The sequence below is a fragment of the Anopheles coustani genome, chromosome 3 (genome assembly GCF_943734705.1).
Source record: "Anopheles coustani chromosome 3, idAnoCousDA_361_x.2, whole genome shotgun sequence".
Lineage (NCBI taxonomy): Eukaryota > Metazoa > Arthropoda > Insecta > Diptera > Culicidae > Anopheles > Anopheles coustani.
This window is the reverse complement of record NC_071288.1, coordinates 78,850,761-78,867,067: the sequence shown is the minus strand read 5'-3', so window position 1 is coordinate 78,867,067 and position 16,307 is coordinate 78,850,761. Positions and strand designations below refer to the sequence as shown.

General features: G+C 44.2%; 2 non-coding genes across 2 annotated transcripts; both read right to left on the bottom strand.

Annotated features, from left to right (window-relative positions):
- Positions 1–827: 827 nt before the first annotated feature.
- Positions 828–899, bottom strand: Trnaq-cug (transfer RNA glutamine (anticodon CUG)). Its single transcript has one exon. It is a non-coding gene; the product is annotated as a tRNA-Gln (tRNA).
- A 2,829-nt stretch (positions 900–3,728) lies between these two features.
- Trnaq-cug (transfer RNA glutamine (anticodon CUG)) lies at positions 3,729–3,800 on the bottom strand. The gene has a single exon. It is a non-coding gene; the product is annotated as a tRNA-Gln (tRNA).
- Between the last annotated feature and the right edge of the window lie 12,507 nt (positions 3,801–16,307).

Sequence of the window (16,307 nt, the reverse complement as noted above, 5' to 3'; positions counted from 1 at the left end):
TCTTATTCCCTCCCTCTCTCTCTCTCTCTCACTTTGGATTTTCAAATTCCTCCAAGCGCGAGTGCGTTCGCGTAATTTGCGATAATTTATTGTTTGCCGATTATTGTCATTACCTCGCAAATAATCGGTTACGTTCGTGCACCGGACGGAGTGGATGTGGAGTGAAATGAACAGACAAATTTTCCACCCCCCCGGGGGAAAAGTGATACAAACAGACCAAAAGGTTGCAAAAGATGTCGGGTGGGCGCATGGACAGGGACCGAGGCCAAAAGTAGAATGCTGCGGACGTGATGGTAAGCATAATAGCTATGATAGCCGAGGACGACGACGACGGCGAGATTGCCTGTTGCAAATGGAATGCTGCCCTCGGTCAACCGCTGCATACACGCTCGCCGGTCCGAGGGCAGTTGCATTTCGGCCGGGAAAATCCGGGGGAGGCCCACCGCCCCCTTCAAGGTCCATTGTTGTGAGTCGACGGTCGGGAACGGGATGCGAAAAAGTCGGACGGCAAAAGCATGTAATCACTAACAGTCGCTAATGATATGTGATGTGTTGTGCCGGCATGAAACGATAGCACCGAACGGGAAAGAGTGTTGCAAAAGGCTGGTGGGTGGGTGGAAAATCTTCGGTTGAAGTTTTCATTTGCAGCCCCGCCCCTCCCGACGAGTGCATCGCGAGATATCTGCAAACTGCTGCTAATGAAGGGTTGCTGCAATCAATAATTGAATACAATAAAAGTGTATCTCCACTTACACACACCCACCCACATAAAAAGTACTCAACCGCGCCCACACTCGTTCGCGGTTTCGTTTTCTCTACTCCCTTGAAGGTCCCACCGAGATTTGAACTCGGATCGTTGGATTCAGAGTCCAAAGTGCTAACCATTACACCATGGAACCGGGTTGGCAGTGGTCACTCGTTAGCGAGCCTCTATTCAACCGGGCAACGGCAACCCTGTTGGTGCCGCTACCTTTCACCGCGTTGTTGTTTGGCTGAACTATTTTTAAAAGCACCAAGCGGACGGCCAAAATAAAAACATCCCCCCCACTTACCGAGCGCCCACTGAAACGGTTCCACCTGAGCGATGTAAGCATCCCTCTCCCGGCAGCATGCATCCAAGCAACCTGCTTCCCGCATGGTTGTTTCCTTTTTCTCTGTTGTTGCCATCGCGATAGCGGAAAACGATATGTATGCCGATGCTTTTTCGGGTTGCTATTTTTGATCACCGAACCATCGCAACCCCTTTCCCGATGTCGGTTGCTAGGGAATGGCATTCATGCGGGAAACATTTCTGTCCTCCTTTCATCCTGTTTGATGTTGTCAAGCGAAGTGCTTAACATGAGTGTTGCCTTTATTACATTTTTCCCAACTCATGTTTAATTAAACAATATTCAAAACTACAACTTTTGATGGTCTGCTTGTAAATGAAATTTTTTTAACAAGCATGAAATGCACCAGTTTCAACCTATGTGAGTTTTTGTTTTGTTTTTAATTTCCTTTTTTAATTTCACCAATTGAATTATTACTAATAGAACTTCTATGTAAATTTCCATCCCTAGCAGACAGCGCATTCGCATCGCTGAACCATTTAACCTTCCCATATAGCATTTATCACTAATTGAGATCACGATTCTGTTGATAAGCCACCAACCGAACGAACGTAACCGATTCAACCGTTATCAACAGAACGTAGCGTTAAAAGCGACTTCCCTGTAGTCTATGTTGTACAAAAACATTTAAAAAAAACCCGCGCCAGTACAGCTAGGGTCAACTAATTGCCGCTGCATTAACTGCATTTGCAAGTGCATCCCGAATTGAAATGAGTTGAGTGCAAACCAAAAATGGAACAAAAAAGTGCAAACCGAGCCAGCCCCGGTTCGGTTATTCGCGAACGAGGTGCATATGCTGGTTCGCCGTTTCCGTTACCGTTTTTGTACGCCTGCAGTTCCCGTTTTATTTTCCAGTTATGGTTTTTGGTTTCGTTGCTGGGTGCATTTTACATTTTTTTTTCTTCTTTTAGTTTATGCAACCATCCTACCTTTAACCCTTTTTTGCTGTCAGCTCGGCTGTTGTACGGCGGACGTCACGGAATGCAAACCGAAAACAAATTTCATTATGTTGAACATTCTGAATACGGTGCCGCCCGGACGCACCCATGCCGCTTGGTGGGAGTTTTTGTTTTTTTGATAATGCATGAGGTGTTTTCTTTTGAGCTCAGATAAAAATTCTTCTTTATTTTTGCAATGGCGGAATTTTTCGTAATTTCTTCTGACGAAAATAAATCAAAAGAAGTGAAGATCTTGTCTTGGAACCCTTGAATGCCAACAACGGGCATAAGTAGAATATAATTCAAAATTCGTCGGAGGTGAAATACTAAAGGAAAAGCGATGCGAGATGCCCCAAAAGCGTTCAGCATGACCATTTTAACCATCAGCTCATATTACCGTCGAGATCCAAACCGCGTTCAAAATTAACAAAAAGAGTTTTGTAGCGATTTTCGTCACCAAACGCATGGAACATCAAATGGAAAAAGAGTGTAAAGGGCAACAGGATTGAAGCGAGAAGAGGTGCTTCAGGAACAAAAAATCCAATAGTTGGTAATAATAAAAAAAGCCAACGTTGAAACGGTTGGCGGAACGAGAACGCTCGAAACATAACAACGAAACATGGGAAAAACATGAAGGAAACCGGTACGGAACAGTCCGACAAACTGTAGCATGAAACTTTTGCGGTAAAGAGCATACGGCATGGGTCGGAAAGCGTTAACAACTTTGGGGCTCTGTCCTTCAACCCTCCCAGTCAGGTTTTTCTTCATTCGATAAACTTGTTTTATTTTCGTTGGAACCTTTACGCTGTTGTTGGAGATCCAGAGTGCAGTTGCATTTGCATTTGCTGTGTTGTTAACAGTGAAGGACCAAAACGAAAACCTACCGAAAGGACGAAAGGAGGTGGCATATTTGCGGAGGGGATGCGGGAGGAATGATTCCACTCGAAAAGCACGAGTGGGAAAATGGGAGACCACCATCAGGAAAAACTGGGAAAACATTTCCGAACGGGCACAACATTGTTGCTTCTATAAACAGAATATTTGATTCCCCGGGAAACGCTTCCGAAGGGCTTGAAGGAGGAAATGGTTACAGCGAGAGATAAGCAGGCAGGAAGCCCGAAATGAAACATCAACCAAATTTGGCTGCCAGCTATGGACCTGGCCAAAATGGCACGGAAAATGAAGTGAAGTAATATTTTTCGAGCACTTACCCAATCGAACCACACGAACCCAGCCTGAAGCGCACAAACTGCTCACTTTGTATGGGCATTACTTCTGTCGGTGTAGGGCTGGGGTTGCCTTCCCTTTCCGTGGTCCATTATCTGCGAAATTGCAGCAATGCACTTCCATATGCGCATCACCGCACGGAGTCCGTTTTGCTTCCATCTGAAGCGGGAGATAGATTGCCCCGGACAGGTCGGTCCGAAATTAATTTAGAGCTGCAGGAACGAAATTGATATTTTGCAACAAAGTAAAAGAAGCACGAGCGGAAGCAGGCCAACGTGAAGAGCGTTTGAATAATTCAATCTGTCTCATAATAAAATGGACGTATACAAAGTAGTGCGTCTTCTCCTTTGCAAATAAGCAAAAGTTGATATTCTCATAACTTTTATTAAAAGGATGGTTGACGACTTGAGAGACCGTATGAACAGCTCTCTCGTTCGCTCTTCCAATCTTCGTAAGGTCCCACCGAGATTTGAACTCGGATCGTTGGATTCAGAGTCCAAAGTGCTAACCATTACACCATGGAACCTTGTTGTTGTTGAACAACAGTTAACGAAATAAAACGTTCGTCAAGTGCCAAACAATATGCCAAAGTCATATTGAAAAATAAATGATTAAAAATAGGGTTATGTTTTGATGCTCAAACCGAAACTTGGGAATGACATTTAAAGCCTTTTCTCTGCAATTCATTATGTTTAAGTATTTTTGTTTTGTAAATGAAGCCCTGTTTGTTTCAGTGAATTTACATACGAATGTAAGTTGGAAAAATAATACGCCACGGGTGAAAATGTGTTGCGCTTGGATAAGCCTCGACAAAAGAAGCCCTTTCTGTGCCCTTCTATTGTGTTTTTCCGATTTTTTGGATACTTTCAAGCGTGGCAAATCCCTTTTCCTGCGCCGCTGAAATGGTTTGGCGAATTTTGTGCATCATACCGATGCACTTCCCAGCATTCCCCGGTGTGCATTCGTCAACCATGCGTACTATCGGCCCTCTCTCGCGCCGGGCCCTTACCCCTTCCTCCCTCAGCTGTGCAGCTTCAAGCAGTTCTCATGTGCTTCGGTACGTTGCATTCGGGTGCACAAACACTCGTCATCGGGCAAACACATGCGAACGGTCGACTGCAGTCTTGACAATCCTCTTCCCACCCAAGTGGTGGTGGTGGTGGTGGTGGTGTTCTCCCGGTTTCCGACCGACGCCTGGGAGCCTGTGAGCTGCAGAGGAAGCCTCGTTCTCGAGGGGGGCTCACCAGACAACGAGACAAAAACAAGGCGCTTTACACGCCGGACACAATTGTTTCACACGATGAAAGCGGCCACGGTTCGCTTCACGGGTGCATTTTTCCAAAACATACTAACACAAAAAGCACGGCAGAAGCGAAACGAAAAAGCAGCTCTCGTCCCCTTTTGCAATGGGTTAAGCGGGAAAAAAACACACACACAGGGGAGACAGGGGCTAAACCAACATAACATACCCCAAACCAACATACCGGGAGCATCGTGAACCCGGCTTTTCCTCTCGCTGAGTTGCACGCTTGGTCTATCCCTCTCTCTTTCACACACCCTGTCGCTTCGCCCCTTAGACACCGGGTTGGGTGGTGTTTGTTTTACCGGGGCCTCCACCGGCATCATGCAATCTCGTAAAACGCCGGTAGTCGGTTCGCTGTCCAGCCAAACCGGAGACCGGAAGAACCGGGGTAGTTTTCGTTGCACTCGTTGGATGAGCAAATACACAATTGATAAGCGGCCAAGAAGCTGAATCCGTCTGGGTGGGACCGGGTGTGGGTTGAACACTACTTTCCGGTTCCTTGCTGTCATTTTGGTTTTTCAAGCGATGATTAAATAGGGAGAAGAACATGTTCATTGTTTTACTGATAGCCTATCAGACCAATGAGTCTTGCATCTATTTAGTTAAGTTGTTGCATTATTTGCATTTCTATTACTGCATTTTTCACGAGTTCCACTTTCAGGTTTTTGGATACAATTAGAATTATATCTTTCGTTCGTTTTCCTATACAAAATGACATTGTGTACAGCTGTGATGTTTGTAAAAGTACCTGAAAACCCCGTCTGTATTTTATACAAACAAGAACGATTAAAACTAGACTAAGAATATTATATCGTTTGTTTTAGCAGAAACAATAATTTTTAAATATGTTTTACTCGATAGAAGTGGCAGCATATTTTATCAAATTCAAATTTATTTCTTCATTAAAAAAAATTAACAACAATTAAAAAAATCTGGGACTATTCTGCAAAAATGGGATTAAAGTTGGACATTATTTGTTTAGTTGATGTAGCTCAATTACTTAAAAAAAATTGAATATGTTAAATATTTAAATGTCGTTTTAAAGTGAACTCTGTTCGGGTGTGCCACTTTAGACAGTTTGACGTCGTTATGTTTTCTATGTTTCATTTTCCTTTCACAATCGATCGCGATCACCCACATCAAACCCCATATTCCATTTTTTCCTCTTTCGCATAATCATCTCTTGTTTTCTCTTTTATTTCTTTCTTCTCTTTAGCTGTACCATGCAGCAGCATCGCTTCACACTCGCCCGAGCTGTTAATGCGTTGATGTAGTTGCCTCCTGCCGCGGATGAGGGAACAGCACTGAATGGTGCTGCCATACACACGCAGGAACGCAGGTTGTTCCACATGACAAGTTATTAGACACTCGTTCGACGCAAGGGGACCGCATGTTTCGAGCTGAAAGGAAATTTGAATATGAACGCTAAAGCGAACATTGCCGTCCAATTGGGGATAATAAAAACAAAGAGTAGATGAAAATGAATGTTTTCCCTTCTATGCTCACCGATACAAATCGAGCTAGAGCATGCTGGTCGGGTCCAAATGTATACAACTTACAATACCATTGCGTGGAAAATCCCACGTGCAAGGGCAGCAACGAGAGGGGGGCGAAAAGGAAACTAATTAACGCATTGATTCTAGCACAGGTTTTCCTTTCTATCCGGTTCTGAATTCCACCACCATGAAGTCTCCCAAAGCAGCTGATTTCAAAGTTGCAATCCGACGGTGGAAAATCCGAGAAAAGTAGAGCGAACGCGAATCCGATGTAATACAACGTCTTGCACGTGTTAACGCAAAGGAAATGGGTGCGTGTGGGTGGTAATTGGATGCACATGCTATGGTGAGTGATGCTCCCACGTCACCGAACGGTCCCCCTTGGCTTTTCCAGATTCTGATGCCGGGTTGTTGATTTGGTTCTCGGTTGGAAGAGTAATGTTTTTCGGATCATTTTAATTTTTCTTTTATTTTACACATGTCGGTCTTGTGGGGAAACTGGTGAAGAGCGGATGACGTATGTGCGTATGTGTGTGCGTGTGTGTGGCCAGCAGGAAGGGTAGGTCGCGGTCGACGATTTCCAATGCGGGCGGAAAACCGTCGTGAAACCGTGAAGGGGGAGGAAACACCAGAGGATATATAATTAGATGCGAGGCTGCTGTAATGTGGTTTAATTTATTCATTTCTATCAGTTCTACTCGGCAATGCATATAATTCATTCTCTTTCTCTGGTCCCGGGTGTTCTCCCACTTGCACACGTCCCCCGCTTCCCCGCTCGTTCTAGTTGTTTCGGTGGATAAACTCGGCCTGAAATCAGCATAAGAATAGAACCGGACCACTGCAAACCATTTGGACCCTGCGGTGCATATCATGAGTTCCACTAATTAGCCAGCCTTCCATCTCCAGAGGACCCAGGCTCGAGCTCCGAGCTCCCCCGCCCCATCCGAGGCACAAAAACGGAACGCGATTGATTCACTGCCAAATTGGTGCGTAATGGGGATCGGGTTTTTCTTTGTTGTCGGACGCAAACCTGACGACTCTGCGACCCTTCGGCTTCGACGTGAATTAGATCTTGATAAATTATTCACATTTCCTCCCCCCCCTTGGATCCAGAATTACCCAGAGACCGTTCCAATGATTAACCGGGGAAATTTCGTTTATCGGTAGACCGAACGATTCCAAACGTTCTCGATTACCTTCAAGAATAACTTTCAAGGTTGGCCTCTTTGCTTTGCGGGGAAGTCGAAGAAGTCCACTAAAAATTGGATAGAAGATCTGAAGAACCGTCTATATTTTTGGATAATTTGGGACTGGGGAAATTTAATAATCAAACACTTACCTAGTTCACCTCAATAGTGGATAGAGGATAAGAGTTCTGGCCACCCGGATATTCAGTAAAATAAAGGAAGAAGGTAAGTTTCTATGAGTCCTGGATTCATCGAAAAGTTCCTGGGAATAGAAATTAACGTTAGGAAGCGAAAGGATGGCTGCTTTGCTAATGTAAAGCAAGAGGTGGAAGAAATACAATCCTTTGGGATTAGTATATTGAATGCCCCTACAGCAAATGCTTCGTTGAATGCATTGGAGATATGAATCGTAGAATTTGTTCCTCAAGATACCTTCACTAAATGGGGAATAAATTATTCAACCTACCTGTATCGTTTCATCTTGAAGAGTGTGTTTTGTTTCATTTACCTCGAGAAACTTTTCTCCAAAACATCATAAAACGATAGCACCATCAATTGAATCACAGGCTCTCGGATCAAATGAGCATATTTCCTTTGAAATTCCTCATCCCTCCCCTTCGAGAGAACTCCGTCCTTAGGCCGAATTGTAAAAAGGACCCTCTAATGATGTTGTTTCCCAGAGCTCTTTGTTCTCCGGCACGATTTCTGTTTCAATCAGTCTCTTCGCCGGTACCGTATCGCCCGGACCGCTTCTGTTAATTTCTCGAAGACGAACGTAGGATGGAACACAAAAAAAAGCCATCTTTACCAGATGATATCCATCTGGTGTTGGCCTCCGAGAGGTTCCAGCTCAAAGCCTTCGTTGGAGTGGGATGATAAACCGTTGTGCCGTTTGAATAAGCGGGCTGCATTAATTCACCTGAAATCGTTCGTACGTGACCTGAAACATATTTGGTAGGCGCAATAGTCGATGCCAGTGGGAAGGAATCGGGAAGGTGCGAATGGTAGATCGAGTGTGAAGGCAAAGCGAGTGCACGAGTGGTTCGGTCGTTCGTTTGTTCGAATGCTGCCCGATTAATCACGGTTCCTTTTGCGGAGTAATCCGATGTTATCGCTATAGCGTATCGGTGTTGTTCGCTTCCTTCCCAAGGCAGCCGAGAAGGAAAGCAAATGGAAGCTGTTGAAAATGAACCAAAGCCACCGTTTCCACTAACGAGCTGGTGTCAATGAAGGAAATTTTCATCGGGAGCAACACGAAGATCGCTGTTGTCAAACTAAACCGGGAACGTGTCACGAAATCGATTCGCGTTGACGTTTCCGTCGAACCGAAAAACGAACGGGAAAGATCACGTGCGACAAGAAAAATGGCCAGCGGAAACGAGTCACCGAGCGGGGAAAAACTCTGCCCAATTTATTGCCATCGAGGCTTCCTTTCGGAGCGGCTGCGTGTGATGATAAATAAAAATATACAGCTACGATTGCTTTCGGAATAAATATACACCGTTTTCGTTTCCTTCTTCCCTAAAACGTCCCGAAGGAAAAGCGGACACGCAAGGTGGGAAAGCGTGGCAACGCTTTTCCTTCGCGTCCTCCCTCCTCCCGGATAGGTGGATGGCAGGATGCGACGATGGCGATGATGACGACGATGATGATGATGATGAGAACGATGGTTTGATGGTTTCCTTTCATAAATTTCCAAAAATATTTACGCACATCACATCGCGCACATCCCGGGTCCGACGGGCTTTCCATTTTCCGCTACCGATCGCTACCCGGGCACCCGAGGATCCGATCGATCCGGGCGAACGTGCCTTGTACGTGCACACACACATAAACATGGGAGTGTTTCCTTCGGTGCGGGAGAGAGGATCTATAAATATTTCAGTCACTTGATGCATTTCGGTTCGCTGGTTGCACACCATGTGAAACGGATTTATGTTGCGCGGTGCATGGAAAACCCGGCCACGGTTCCCCTGTTTTTGTGCGGTACACACGAGGTTTGTTTTTTCCTCCGCCTTACCCCTATGCTGCCCGCTTTTCCCCTTTCATTATGTTTTCGCTCCCGGTGGCCGCTTGCAAGTGTCGAAACCGTGCACCTCCTCGATGCTGCTCTATGCTGTATGTGGGGTTTTTCCAGATCTTTTACCGATTCGGTTTTGTTTTATTGTGCCACGGTTGCCGTTTTGTATAAAAATGCTGTTTTATTTCCGTCGCCTTTTTTTTCCTTCTCTCCCATCCGACCGCACCACCGTCGGGCATCGAAGCGTTCTCTGCGCAAAACGAAGAAGTAGGTAAAAAGGTTTAAAAGAAATGCAAAGCATCAAACCGAAAGTGAAGCGGAAAAAAGGCAGTACCCTAGCACCCCATTACCCACAAACCGACAACGCATAAACATTGACCGTGTGAGGAACATGATGCAGACCTGCCAGACCTCCGCCGGCAGGCACCGAAATATTAAGCGAGATATTAATTTAAATGAAGCCTCATCGCGTCCCGTTCACCCTCGAGGGGCTTCCTTCGTTTTTTCGTGCTACCGTGTTTTAAAAGATGGCAAATTTTTTGTTTCGATGCTGGATTTTGTTTTTGCATCTTTCACATCAAAGCGAGGAAACTCATTATTTAAGATTTTTATTCACACATTCGTGCTTTAAAGTTAACATCCGAGTGTCGGTGACGAGAACGGGTCGATCTGGTAAACAATCAAGGAATATTCCATACTTACGTGTGAATTGAATAACCTTGCTTAACTTTATTTACCAGACTATCATAGATTGTTTAAGAATCCTTGACGCTGAACCTTTTTATTAGGCTACAAAAGTTATTTTATAAAAAAATTTGATATTGTTGATATGTACTATAAAACATTATTTTTTTCTGAAATTGAATGAATGATAATTTTTAATCCGATAGGCTGATTTAACACGAACCAAACTGAGAATAAACGATTTAAAAAAATATATTAAGCATGATCAGAATAACGTTTAACGTAGGACGAGTGTGTAAACTACGAACGGATGGTATTTCAAGTGCACAAATTCAAAAGAATTGAAATTAAAATACAAAAAGCAGAGTAGCAAAAACACATTTACAGATTAAAATAAAACTTAGAAAAATTGATTCTGCTTAGTGAATTTAACCAACTTTTAAATCCATGATTGGAATTGTCAACAATTATAATAATAAATACTATACTATTAATGTGCTGTAGAATTTATAGTTTATTTAAGAAAAGATTTAAAATCCACGTTAAACCCTGAACCTAAACTAAAGAGGATGTTATAACTCATTCATATAAATAGAGAATCCAGTAAATGCTTTAAAAATTATGAACATTAAGTAATATATTAGAAGAAATCGATAAAATATTCTCATGAGCTCGCTGGAAACATAAATAGCCCTACCCATATAACAGTTGGTCCAATATTTGAATAGTGCAACAATGGAATGCAATCGATGGAGAAAAAGGGACGAATGAAGTAGAAAAAGTTGTCAAAAGGACGATTAACACAAGATCGATGCGCACCACAGATCAGATGAGCTTTGGAAATAGCAAAAAAAAAAAAAAATTCTACTGAGTACTTCCACCGAAAGCAAAAGAATTCAATAAATCGTTCCAGACCGTTTCGGTAACAAAATTGCCACTCCTATTTGCCATTTTCTCCGTGCGAGGAAAGCCGAAAGAAAAGAAAATCCATAAAACATAACAATGCGTCCACAAACCGAGGTCGACAGCCGTTAACGATGAAAGGCCGTAACCTCAAAATATGCGCAAATAAATTGCACTTATCTCTGACACATGCACCCATGCGTTCGGTTCCACCGGTTAACCCGCTTCAAGCAAACAAGCGACGATGCTGGATGAGATGCAAAGCTGCAGCATCTCGACAGAACACCCGGAGCCATTTGCCATTCAGGTTCGTTTTCATCTAATTGTGTTCATAAAGCCGTTTTCAACTAAGCCCATCGACTGACACGGCCACCTTTCCCGTTCCTTTCCGCCGCTCCGAGGGTTTACAAATCAGGACACACAAACAGCATCCCGAGAGGTTCACAAAGAGAAGCGAGATGAAATCCTGCGTGCAGAAATCGGATCTTTCTCCGAGGTGAAAACAAAAAAGCCCCCGGGACAGTGTTTTGTGCGTCTGTGTGTGTTGGGTTTTATCTCCAGGACGACAAATTACACCTGAATGTGAATTTATGTCCCCTCGAAACGCATCCACTCTCCCTTTCGTCCTCGCTTATAACCAGCGTCCCTTAACCTTCGGAGCTACCGGGCAATTTCTAATCGACCTCTCATGTGTGCGACAATGCCACAATACAAAAGGCATCCTTTTCTTCGGGGTCGGATCTTTTGTGCTGAGCGATTCTCGGTGCTATAAGGATGTGTGTTTTCGTCCTTTCTTTCTTTCTACCCAAGGAACGCTTTTTCAGGGCCTGAAGAAAAAGTAAATAATATGAAACAGAGCAAATTGAGTGTGTGTGTGTGTGTGCGTGTATGTAAGAATAAAACAAAACAAAACCAAGCACTCTTAAGTCGATAAAAATACTTCAACCAGGATAAGAAAATAATGCCAGCGGCCAAGGATGTCGTCTTTTCAAGAAAAGTGCGCGTAAGAAATGCCGATTAACAAGCTCGCAAACGAGCGTCGTATATAATCTCGGTGCGATTGCTTGGAGCGGAAAACCCGAACGAAGCCATGTCGGGAAGGTCACCGACCTCTCGTTAAGACAGTGGCAAATCAATTCGATAGCTTCCGCGAATGCCGGAAGGCGATCAGATCGATCCTGTAGCAGCGACTTTCTGTTCGTTCTCTGCTCTTGTCACCGTCTCTGGCATACCGTTCGCCTGATAACGATGATAGGAAATTCCCCCCAAGGGACTAGGTCGCACGATGTAAGGGAGGGAGGGAAAAGTTTACCACGCAATCCAAGAACGTCGAGTTTTCCCCTCGATCGGTCGTTACCGATCAAGCGAATGTAGGTTGACTTTCGGTTGGTGGAAAAGTTTTTAGAATGTTCTGTGGAAGTGAAAGTGCAAATTTCCCCCGTGGGACATTTGATACCCTTATCGTGTTTTGTCATTGTACGTGACGAGCATCCTTCTCGGAATTCGAAAACAAAAACCGAGTGAAATTCTATAAATAAAACGAATACAATGAAAGTTTAATTCATTTTCAACTCAAACATACCGTTTATTTACGCAAGAAATAAAACATTTCAAAATATCAAACAAATTTAATCACCGCATTTTAAAGGACGTTTTTCGTGATCGCTCAAATGAAATTTAATCAAATTGCATCTCTTTTCCTCACCTTAACCCGGGTTTGCAACAGCAATCTACTGCAAATAATCCAGTGCGAACGGAACCGATCTCAATCCGCTTCAGGTGCTCGAGCATAAATCAAATAACTTTATTATTTGTTCCCTTCTGACAGTTCATTACTGTTAACAATCACGCGGAAAGGTTATCTAGGGAAAGGGGGGCACAAAAAGGGGAGAAAAATTCACCAAAAACCGGTAGCACATCTTCACACGCCTCGTGAGGACGAATGAATTTTCGAATAGTGTGAAACTTTTCCCTGCAGCCTTTGACGGGGGGAAAAGGGGAACCAGGGGAGGTTGCATTCGTGACACGGTGATACTGGTTTGTGCAAGTGCATCTGTTCCCTGTCAACTAGGCGAGTGGTGGGAAAAAAGAAAAAAAAAACGGCACAAACTTGAACCAAAAAAGTGTCGTCAGTTATGGTTTGCCCTTTTCTTCCCGCGCATAAACGGTTTTTCACTCGTTGATCGGCCGGTTGCAGGGAAAAATAAATCCTGCTGGTGTGTTCTAGAGCAAACAATCGAATGGGCACACACTAACATAATGCATGTGGAAGGAGGAAGAAAAAACACCGTTTGAAGCAAGGATGGAAAAACACCAACACCGGCGTGGCGTGTGGGAAAACGAAAAGCATAAAACACAATGACAGCGAAAAACGGCCGAAAAATCACCCCACAGGGCGTTTGCTGTAGCGCCGGGCAAGTCCAAAAGGATACTTTTTTGAAACGTATATATATATGTGTATATGTGTGTGGTGATTTCCCGCCCGGCTTCGGTAAAACATTCCGGCGGAAAAGTTTCACCATATTTCATGGCCCACATGGCCAACCCCGCGGCCAGTGCACCTCGGTTGGGGAAAAGCAAAAAGCGTCGGGATTTTGTAGATAGTTATCTATGTGGTCCAAATTTCCCTCCACCTCTCCCCCCCCCTCTCCCCCCCTTCCATCCAACTGTTCACATCAGATGGCATATGGCGTTCGTTTCGGCCGACGAAAAGCTTTGGCAGACACGAATGCCTTTTTTCGCTCTCTCCCGGAGTTGCTCGCATTTCAGTGACATGGAAAATTTAATTTACTTTTAATAAACATGCTTAAAAAGTTCATAAAACAAAGCACGGACCTCTGCCGTCGGCGGGTCGACACGGCGGTTCCGGTTTTCGCCCCGAAAGCCCGCCGGAACAAGTTGCACAATTGCACGTCAGCTGTTTGAACGAATTTGTTCCGGAAAAAGTTCCGAGCGGTAGTTAGAAGCTAAATAAAATGGGGAAAAAAAGCAGCGCAGCAGCAGCAACTCTTCGTTCGTTCGCTGACCAACACCGATGGCGAAAGGATTTTTCCTGTTTAGCTCGCTTCAACATATCAAGCGTTTTCCTCACGATTTGGCCACCGAACAAGGGGAAGTTTCGGGAGCATGTTAATTTTCCATGCCGGTTGATTTCTGACTCCTGGCCGCACGCTTTCTAGGAGGTGGGAAATGTTTTTACTACTTTATCTGCCCCCTTCGACTTTTGTCGGTGGTTTTCTCGTCACAATATTTGGGCCGTGGAAATCGGAAGCGGAAAAACAAATCCAATTAAACTACTTCACCGAACAGTCACCACGTGTGTGTGTGTGTATGTGTGCGTGCTTCATTTAACGGATCCAATCAACTATAATCGCATCACATTGACGGTTTGTTAGTGCTGGTTGTGTTCCCAACGTTGAGTAGATTATAGCAATTGAAAACGGGATTGTAAACACATGGGAAACCACTCGTCGCACACTTCTTTACGATCGTCCTCGTCGACGGCGGTAGTTCTAATGAATAAAACATACAAACAAGCAGAAACAAAAACACCACGTCATAGAAACGTAAAAAATGACCCATAAGAACGCTCGAGACGCTCGCTTGGCCGTAAAACCGAATGTCTCATCTCTAATTGAAACTGCGCACGATGGGTACCGTTTTCCAATCAATGTAAAATCAATTCGCCACTAAACCAGTGGTGCAGTGCATGGCTTCCGATGCAGCTGGGATGCACAACGCCGCGAACCCCGCTCAGGGGTCGCTTTGTTTTGTGTCTATTTGGCTTCGAAGTTAGTTGGGGGTTTATTTTCTATTTTACCTCCTTTTTTCTCTCGCTCCCTAGAAGTACTTGAGGGTCCATCAGTTAATTCAATAATGCAACGGCACCGTTCGAAGTCGGTTTGATGTCGCGCGCCAGGATGGTTTCTCTTTCCGAACCGTTAATTTAACGATCCTGGCTCCCTTTCCCGTCCAATCACCCGGTGGCGGTACCATATTCGTACTGTCATAAAATCAAAGTTCTACTAGCGAACCTCTTCGATCGGAGGCTTCCCATAGCTTTTTGCCGTTACGCCTCGCTTGACCGCGCGCAAGGGAAGTGCAGAAAACCCGATGATTGCTGCAACATTGTAGTGCTGCCAGGTCTCCCCAAATGTCTCTGTGTCTGTTTGCGTACAGCTTAAATAAATTACATCAAAATTTTAGATGAAAACTACCGCCCTGTCGAATGGCACTCGTTTATGGGCATGAAATCGTAAGTGGTTTCCTCGTGGGAGACCCGAAGCCATCGATGGGGGGGGAGTGTGAGGAGTTTGAATTGCTGATTCTGTCATGTACGGTCGCTGGCATCCCCGTGGTCATCCTTCATCCATCTCCCGAGCCAACCGTTACGGGGCGAAAGCACTCGCGCGCGCGCAAAAAAAAGACCCTCTCCTTTTACATTGCCTCACATTTGGGACGACCGCAACGACAAGTGTGGTGCATCAAAGCCGGGCATCGGGGCATTGGGGGCACACCAATTTGTAATTTAAATTTGCCTCCATGCACGAAGTGCTCGAAGAGCTCGCTTGGCGTTGGAAACATTGTTGCAACGCTCGATAGGAGCCATTGCACTCGGTTTGGGGCGCTGAGTGGACGTACAATTTCCTGGTCCGAAAAAGAGGGACATTGCAATTCAATAAATCATACATTGTTACGACGCCCACATGACCGAAGGGTACTAATTTGACATTGACGGTCGCCAACGGTTGATAGAGGCCGAAGGGGCATGAAGGGAACTCAGCTGGAAATATAGTTATAGAATGGTATGAAGTGGTGAATTTACTCTAAAATTCACACTCAACACACCAGCGTAACAATTCTATTGCAGTTCAGTATATATTAATATTTTTTAAATTAGTTATGGTTTATTTAACCTAGGCGAATAATTCCACCGAACAGTTTGCATATTTTGCCAAATATATAACTCGTGTAACCAATTTTACAATACTATCGCGTTTATCCTTAATTTCTCATAATCTGAGTTGGGTTAAAGTATTTTTGATTTCCATACACTGTCAATTTATTATTACAGTTGTTGCCACCTATCTTTGCCTCTAACCTAAGCCACCTATCTCACTTATGATTAAAAAACCTCATCAGATTCTGTCTCTAACGAATCTAACTTTGTCTCTAACGCATCTGTCGTTATGTTTTCTTCATCTCAAATTGTCTCTTGATTTCAATTTTGTCTCTATAAAAACAACACTCTGACAACAACAAAAAAAAAACAAATAAGTTGAAATTATTAAAAACTGAAAAGTTTTCCCCCCCGAGTTTCCCCCCCCCGAGTTCACCACTTCTCTGCGTATTTTGCCAAACAAACAAGTAATCAAAAAATCGGTAAAAAGTCATGGTTATTACCATGGGACAAGTTAGTTTTCAAGGATAAATTAATTAA